This window comes from Psittacula echo, assembly GCF_963264785.1.
Source record: "Psittacula echo genome assembly, chromosome: Z".
NCBI lineage: Eukaryota > Metazoa > Chordata > Aves > Psittaciformes > Psittacidae > Psittacula > Psittacula echo.
This window is the reverse complement of record NC_137742.1, coordinates 106,626,080-106,635,492: the sequence shown is the minus strand read 5'-3', so window position 1 is coordinate 106,635,492 and position 9,413 is coordinate 106,626,080.

Genomic DNA, 9,413 nt, shown 5'->3' with positions numbered 1-9,413 from the left:
TCTATTATCTTAGATGCATGGTAAATGGGCTTTGCACATAATGGGTTTAGAGCTGACTGGGAACAATGGAAGAGTAAATTAGAAGTGGTTGTAAGTTTGGTTTTTTTGTTTTTTTTTTTTTTTCTACCATCTTGTGAACGGTTTCCGAAATTAAATAAAAGCAGTTGGTGTATAATATATTTCTTTTGCCTTGTAGCTCTTACTTTTCCAGTGGCTGTAACTATCTTGTGTACAAAGAGACTGTTTAGATGGTAGACATTTTAGAAACAGAGAGGCTGAAATTGCTGTAAGATGATGTTGCAGTTAGATAACTATGTGCCACATGTAAAAGTCTGGAACTAAGATATGACTAAATGGGCACAGGAAGGCTGCAGCCATGTCCCTTTTATACGAAGAAAACACAAAGATACCTGAATTCAATCAGAAGATAACAAAACTTGTAATTAATCATCTCGTAAATGAAGATGATTAAATCCCAACATAATGGTGACTTTCTCTTGGGCTTTGCATCCCATTCAAAGCCTGATTCAGCCTGACTTCCTAGAGGAATGTTTCTAGTTTTAAAAAATCTTTGCAAAAATGAACATGACACTTGACAACTTGTGATGACAATAATGCAGTTTGTGAAGAGGTGAACATTAGTATTGTACTTGACAAAAAACTTTATTGACCTGGAAACATACAAAATGTAGTGGGATTTGTTACTTTTACAATAGTTTGCACTTTTGTTTGAACTTAAGACACTAAGTTCTCCAGTTCAGTTCCTTTTTACATGCTTTTAATTGGTAAAAATAACAAAGCAAAAATATGACCTTAAATATTTACCATGTAGAGTTAGTTACCTAAACATTTAGTTACAGTGTTAAGGAACTCTGCACAAATGTTGGTTGGTAAGCTGCTTCTCTAATGAGTTTTCTCTCCCTGTTGAAGTGAGGAATTTGGAAGATGCCTCTGCTTTTCTTTACAAATATGAAGTGTGACTTGTTTGGTATTGCTCAGATAGTTGACTTTTACCAATGAGGATGGAGGTACAAACTCACTAAGTGTTTCCATGTACTTGGGTAGGCATTGGTATTTGAGTGTTTCTGAACATCCTTGTTATAGACTCTAAAACAAGCAAGAATAAATTCTGTATGACCTGTATTTCAGTATTGACTTCTTATGCTGTGGCATTCTCATCTAGTGAATCTCTCTTTGAATTTATTAAAACTTCAGGTTGCTTTTCACAAGATTATTGTCACATACTGCTTCTTTATCCTGATTTATGTCCCAAAGAAGGCATCTTAATCTGTAAAGATTAAAGCAGAGGACAGGTGTTTTAATTAAGTAGTAGGATTTACTGCCATGCAAAACAGAGTATGTGCTCTGAACTTACCATCTTACTTTAAAAATTCCTCTTTTCAGGAATATATGTAGTATATATACTGGGCTGCATCAAAAGGAGCGTGACCAGCAGGTCGAAGGAGGTGATCCTACCCCTCTGCTCTGCTCTCGTGAGACCCCACTTGGAGTATTGTGTGCAGTTCTGGTGTCCCCAGCATAAGAAGGATGTGGAGCTGTTGGAACAAGTCCAGATGAGGGCCACAAGGCTGATCAGGGGCTGGAGCTGAGAAAGTTGGGGCTGTTCAGCCTGGAGAAGAGAAGGCTGCGTGGAGACCTCAGAGCAGCTTCCAGTACCTGAAGGGGGCCTGTAAGGATGCTGGAGAGGGACTCTTCATTAGGGACTGTAGCAGTAGGACAGGAGGTGATGAGCTTAAACTGGAACAGGGAAAGCTCAGGAAGAAGTTCTTTACTGTGATGAGTGTGGTGAGGTGCTGGCACAAGTTGCCCAGGGAAGTGGTAAATGCTCCATTGCTGGCAGTGTTCAAGGCCAGGTTTGGCAGAGCCTTGGGTAACATGGTCTAGTGTGAGGCATCCCTGCCCTTGGCAGGGGCGTTGGAACTGGATGATCTTCCAACCCTAACTATTCTATGATTAGTGGTAACCTTTTGGCTAGCATGTTGAAGTGAAGGGGTATACAACATTAGTCTAAGTTGTTTCAGTTCTGAGATTACATTAATTTAGGCCCCTCACAGCAGCATCTTTCAGTGACTGATGACTCTTCTTCAGAGTTGCCCTTACGGTAGAGATCTTCTGCTCTATCAAGAAGGTATCCCTTTACAGAGTTGTATTTTGAAAAACTTGATGTGTCTTGATTTCAATATTTGTTGCAAGTAATATACTACTACACTTACTAATGCTTCAGTAATTTACTGATGGAGTTTAATGCTTAACATAGCTATCAATGCTTTAACTGGGCCGTCATGACTCCTATGAATAATCAAATAAATACTAGTTGAGTGTTCTCAGTTATAAACAGATGCAACTGAAGTACTTATGGTAAAGGTGGTACTACAAACAGAAGAGCATTCTGTATGTGGGGAGAAGAGGGAAATGTGATCACCAAAGCTGCATTAGAACCCTTTTCCTAGTTGACACTTAGTCTTTAATATTGATCTCAAGAAGCTAAAAAGGAGGATGACACCAACCCACACCCAAAAATAACCCAAAACGGACTTGTCCAGCTTATTTTGTGACACCTCTTTTAGCATATACAGTAATGTAAATGGACCTAAATGTGACTTACAGAAAGTCTGATGGGTCCCCTTAAGTGCATTTAATTTAGTAGGGTGTTCACGCTGCATAGTTACACATAAAATACTGACAGTCGTGTGGTTCTTGTTCACTTAAAAGAAGAGACTATATTCTTCTGAAAATAAAGTTTGCAGATAAGTTAGAAGTAATCAGTGGAAGAAAGATTACTATTGGTTAAAGAAAAATAAAACAAAACACCATGCCACAGACCTCTTCCTATGCAGCAGTTGCTCACCCATCTAAATAAGATTTAATAGGAAAACTGTATTTTGATTATTAACCTATAACCTTCCACTATAGCCTTAGGCTGATGCAAATACGAAGTTCAAGCAGTCACTGTAAAGGAGACATACGGCAGTTAATTGTATGCTTACCAAATTTCAGAGGACCAAATGGAGTTCTAGGGGCTTACCTAGCTTGGTGATAATTCAAAAGTATGACTTCAGCTGTTAGAAAAATCCTTGTGCTTCATTACAGTGCACATCATATGAACCTGCCCAAGTATCAGTACTGCGCTGCCATTTTGATTACCTTGAAAAATTAAATCTATTCATCTTGAAATGTCCATTTGCAGTAATCAAAAGCTGAAGCCACACTAATGTGATGCTGTTATCAATTTAATGGAAAATGGATGTTATTTCAGGTTAACCTACTGAGTTAGTTAAGAGTAACTGTTCATGAATGTACTGTAAATTTCAGGTATAATCTGATTGAGAGGTTTATTCCTGTATTTTCTGGTTATCAAGTGAGAGCAGACTTTTAATCTATGTTTAATAGTGGTTTTAACTTCATATTGTTTACCAGTTTTGCTTTCCATGCCTCAGGAAGCTTTCTTTTTTTCCCCCTTGTTTGAAACTTGTGATCTCTGTTTCCTTATGTGGACCAAGGGTGGAAGCAGAAAAGAAGAAGAACTAATATAGATTTAATTCTGAAACTAATAGAATCATAGAAAACTTAGGGTTTGAAAGGACCTTAAGATCACCTAGTTCCAATCCCCCTGCCATGGGCAGGGACACTTTACAGTAAACCATGTCACCCAAGGCTCTGTCCAACCTGGCCTTGAACACCGCCAGGGATGGAGCATTCACAAACTCCCTAGGCAACCCATTCCACTGCCTCACCACCCTAACAGTAAAGAATTTCTTCCTTATATCCAATCTAAACTTGCCCTCTTTAAGTTTGAATCCATTACCCCTTGTCCTGTCACTACAGTCCCTGATGAATAGTCCATCCCCAGCATCCCTATAGCCTCCCCTTCAGATACTGGAAGGCTGCTATGAGGTCTCGGTGCAGCCTTCTCTTCTCCAGGCTGAACAGCCCCAACTTTCTCAGCCTGTCTTCATACGGGAGGTGCTCCAGTCCCCTGATCATCCTCATGGCCCTCCTCTGGACTTGTTCCAACAGTTCCATGTCCTTTTTATGCTGAGGACACCAGAACTGCACACAATACTCCAAGTGAGGTCTCACGAGATCAGAGTAGAGGGGCAGGATCACCTCCTTCGACCTGCTGGTCATGCTCCTTTTGATGCAGCCCAGGATACAGTTGGCTTTCTGGGCTGGGAGCGCACACTGCAGCCGGCTCATGTTCATTTTTTCATCAACCAACACCCCAAAGTCCTTCTCTTCAGGGCTGCTCTGAATCTCTTCTCTGCCCAACCTGTACCCATGCCTGGGATTGCTCCGACCCATATGTAGGACCTTGCACTTGGCATGGTTAAACTTCATAAGGTTGGCATCAGCCCACCTCACAAGCATGTCAAGGTCCCTCTGGATGGCATCCCTTCCCTCCAGTGTATCAACCAAACCACACAGGTTGGTGTCATCGGCAAACTTGCTGAGGGCGCACTCAATCCCACTGTCCATGTCACCGACAAAGGTGTTGAACAAGATCAGTCTCAGCACAGTTTGCTGAGGGACACCACTCGTTACTGGTCTCCAGCTGGACACTGACCCATTGACCACAACTCTTTGCATGTGGTTATCCAGCCTGTTCTTTATCCACCAAGTGGTCCATCTATCAAATTGATGTCTCTCCAATTTAGAGACAAGGATGTCGTGTGGGACAGTGTCGAATGCTTTCCACAATTCCAGGTAGATGACATCAACTGCTCTGCCCCTGTCCATCAGTTTTGTAGCCCCATCATAGGAGGCCACCAAACTGGTTGGGCAGGATTTCCCCTTAGTGAAGCCATGCTGGCTGTTACCAACCACCTTGTTGTGTTTCATGTGCCTTAGCATGCCTTTCAGGAGAATGTGCTCCAAGATTTTGCCAGGCACGGAGGTGAGACTGACTGGTCTGTAATTCTCCAGGTCATCCATTTTCCCCATCTTGAAAATGAGGGTTACATTTCCGTTTTTCCAGTTGTCAGGAACTTCACCTGACTGCCATGATCTTTCACACATGATGGCCAGTGGCTTAGCAACTTCATTCACCAACTCCTTCAGGACCCGCAGATGGATTTCATCAGGTCACACGGACTTGTGTACCATCAGATTCTGAAGATGGTCTCAAGCCAGATCCTTTCCTACAATGGGCCTAAGGTCTTCGTTCTCACAGTCCCTGCATCTGCCTTCCATGACTTGGGTGGTGTGGTCAGAGCCTTTGCCAGTGAAGACTGAGGCAAAGAAGTCATTAAGAACCTCAGCCTTCTCCAAATCCAGGGTAGCCAGTTCTCCTGATAGCTTCCAGAGGGGGCCCACATTGTCCCAAATATGTCTTTATTTGCAATGTACCTATAGCATGCTTTTCTGTTATCTTTCACATCCCTAGCCAAGTTTAATTCTAAAGGCCTTAGCTTTCCCAACCTGGTGCCTAGCTTCCCGAACAACATCCCTGTATTCTTCCCAGGCTGCCTTTCCTTGCTTCCACCTTTTATAAGCCTCTTTTTTTCTTCAAAGTTTCCTCAGTAGCTCCTGAGCTTGTAGCAGGTGATCCTTGAATATCAACCAACAGTGTTGGGCCATTCTGCCCTCTAGGGCTATATCCCATGGAACCTTACTGAACAGGTTCCTGAAGAGGCCAAAGTCTGCTGCTCTCTTGAAGTCCAGGGCAGTGAGCTTGCTGCACGCTCTTCTCACTGTCCTGAGCATCTCGAATTCGACCATCTCATGATCGCTGCATCCAAGGCTGCCCTGAAGCGTCACTTTTCCAACCAGCCCTTCCCTGCTGGTGAGCGCACTCTCCAGCATGGCACTGTCTTGGGTTCACCAGTAGCAGTCATTTTTTCTCGTTCTTAGTAGCTGGTGCAGTGCTGTGTTTGACTTTCAGCCTGGGAACAACACTGATAATACCGATAGTTTTAGTTGTTGCTAAGTAGTGTTTACTCTGACCAAACACTTTCTGAGTCTCATGCTCTGCCAGGGAGGATTGGAAGCCAGGAGGAAGCAGAGACAGGACACCTGACCCAAACTAGGCAAAGCATATCACATACCACAGCACGTCATGCCCAGTATATAAACTGGGGGCAGTTACCCAGAAGGGCTAGATCACTGCTTGGGTCGGGCTGGGTATCAGTCGGTGGGTGGTGAGCGGTTGTATTCTCTTCCCTTGTTATTCCCCTTATCATTATTATTATTGGTGGTAGCAGCAGTAGTTTTGTGTTGTACCTTAGTTACTGGACTGTTCTTATCTCAACCCGTGGGAGTTAGATTCCACGACAAAAGCAAATCAAGTTTTCCTCATTACCTGGATATTTTCCTTGGCTTTAAAACAGAAGAGGCTCCTACCGCCGTATGTTACATGTTTCCAAGTGCAAGCACTGCTAGACTGCATGCGAAACTAAAGTAACAGCGTTTTATGCAGATAGTCTGATAAGGGAGCCTTCCCGAGGCTGACAGGAGAATGGCACGCACCGCAAGGGTAGCGCCTCAGCCCGGCCGCCACCAACCTGGGGCTGGCGCTTTCTGCTGGACCCGCCGGCTCCTAGGGCACCTCCTAACCAGCCCGAGCAGGGGCTTGGGAGCCGTGCCACACCCCTCAAGGAGAAGCGGGCCATTCCCCGCTCCTTACTGCACCTTCACCCGTCCCATTGCCAGGACCCACCATTTTCCCCCTACCAGGTGGGCAAGGACAGGCGTGCAGGCATCAATGGTAACACCACAGTGTCCGCCACAGTGAGCAGCGGAGCAGCCCTGAGGCCCTCACCGCCACTCCCGTCCCTACTCTACTGGTCGAAGTTGCTGAGTACGATGTGCTGATTCACAGAATCATGGAAATGACTGGGTTGGACAAGACCTTTAAGCTTATCAAGTCCAGCTGTTCCCCAGCACAGACAAGGCCACCACTAAACCATATCACTGAGGGCCTCATTTACAAGGTTTATGAACACTTCCAGGGATAGTGATTCCACCACTTTCCTGGGAAACCTGTTCCAATGCCTGATTACCCTCTTGGTGAAAGAATTTTCCCTAATATCCAGTCTAAACCTCCCCTGAGGTTTAGAAGCTGTTACCTCTTGTCCTACCGCCTGTTACTTGGTAGAAGAGCAGGAGTTGTAGAGAGCAGTAAGATCTGCCCTGAGCCTTCTCTTTACCAGACTAAACACCATGAAGTTCCCTCAGCCATTCCTATAAGACTTATTCTCCAGACACTTCACCAGCTTTGTTGCCCTTTTTTTTCAGCTTTTTCTTGCCCTCCAGCTTCCTCAGGGGCATTGCCACCACCCCACAGGACAAATGTGCTGATCCTAGAAGCTTTTGTGAGAGTGGGGCTTCTTCCCCTCCTCTTCTCCTGAGCCATGGCAGGCACACGCTCCAGCATGGCGGGAGACAGCGGTCCCGACCCCCTGAGAGAAGTTCCATGTGTGAGAGGACAGGGCGGCATGGGAGGTCCTGGCCCGTGGGTCGAGAGCTGCTGGGGAGTGAGAAGATACCTGGGGAGTGCTCAGCCTTCAGTTGGAAGGGATGAAAGGGAGGTGGTGAGAGTGGGCATTTTGGGGTCCCCCGTCTTGATGGTGCCCCAGGGGTGGGCTTGGGCACTTACGACAAGCATGAAGCTGAGACCCTCACGTCCTGACAGGAGCTGGGCAGGCTTACATAGATGAACACACGATCTGTCCTGGTGGAACCAAATTAGTTGTGCTGTTTTGTTAATTGCTTGGAAGCGGCCGCTGCTGACCTCGGCATGTGAGGAGCTGTGTTGGGTCAGATGACCGCTTTCACCCCAGAGGTAAGTTAGTACTCGGCACAGGAGGGTGTCGGGCTGGGGCAGGCAGTGGCTTTGCTTCCAGGATTTGGACAGGCACTGGGAAATTGTCTTGCTGTGTAGGAAAGACTCTATTTCAGAGTTGAGGTTTGGCTTTCGCTATTTTACTGCTATTTGGTGTGTGGTCTGCAGTGCTTCAAAGCCAGCGAAGCGAATAACCTGTTCTGCCTGATGCAAATGGTTACAGGTTGTGTAAATTCTAATCAGGTGAAGACAGTATTTAATAAGCATGTAATAATGCAGAACATAAGAAAGGCATGACTACATGTAGTATTGAATGCATAAAACCATTCAAAGCGATATCCTTAAAAGTAGTATTCCTTGCAAAACTTATTATCTTGCATGCATCCAAATAAAAATCACACCAGAGTTGTAAGTATTGTAGGTTTTGTACAGATGATCAAACCTATATTCCTTATTGACCAAGGAAGTGTGTAAAAGGGAACCTGGATAATGTTTTAAAACACTAGTGGTTTTCACACAGTGTTTGTAGTTGATGCTTCAAGCTTTTTAGTTACTAGCTTTCTCTGCCTCATACTTGTCTGGCACAGTGTCCTTATCTACTGATCCAGATGGGATAGCCTATGTAATTCAAAAAAAATCTGTAAAAAAATCTGACTGACAAATCATAATATTGATTATGAATTAAAATTAGGCCATGATGTTCTTGTTTATAAAACAACCAACCTACTCCCTCAAAAAACCGAAAATGTTTCTGCTTCAGAAAACACTCAAATACTCAATACAAAGAAGAGAATAGCCTGCTTTGGGTTGTTTTTTTGTTTTTTTTTAGTGATGCTGGCACATGCATGTATATAGAGGGAAGCAGGAAAACTTAATTTTCTTTTGAATTATGAAACAAACACCACTAAAGTCACTTGAAGTGTCACTGCGAAAAGACAACACTGTGGTGTTCTGCGAGTTTAATCTCATACAGGCCACGTAAGAAGGTTTTTCAGAAGCAATTGTCTCACCATTAGAAGGAAACCCCTCAGCAAAGCTTTCGGGCCACAGTTGATCAGCCTTAACTGACCAGTTGATCTCCTCTGTGAAGAGAGAAGTCTGGCTTGCTTAACTCCTGGTTACAACTCCTTACGTAAAAAGATATGATTAATTATGAGCATAAAACATGCCCAAGACCATCTCTGTGTACAGAGAATAGTTTTGTGGTAACAAGTTTGACAAATTTCAAGTCCTTAAATTGGAGTGATACAGAAATTAATGATCAGGTAGATGGATTAAAGTAAATACTATTTTGAACATGAAGTTTAATGCCTCATAGTGTAATCCAGCAAGTGCTGCTTCAGTGACAGAGGAAATGGAGAACAATTACCTGGTTTTGTTTTAACATGTGCTTTATTATTTGGAAGTCTCAAACAGCTGAAGTACCATTATGAGGAGCACCTGTAGGAGACTCAAACTTAAAAGCATGCATTTGAAAGTCAGGATTGTCTGTTAATAATGAAATATTTCAGAGACATTGAAAATAAGCATCTTTTCTTAGCTTTACAGGATTGTTCCACAAAAACGTACATTAACTTTATCACAGTACACACAAATCTTGTGGATGGATAAT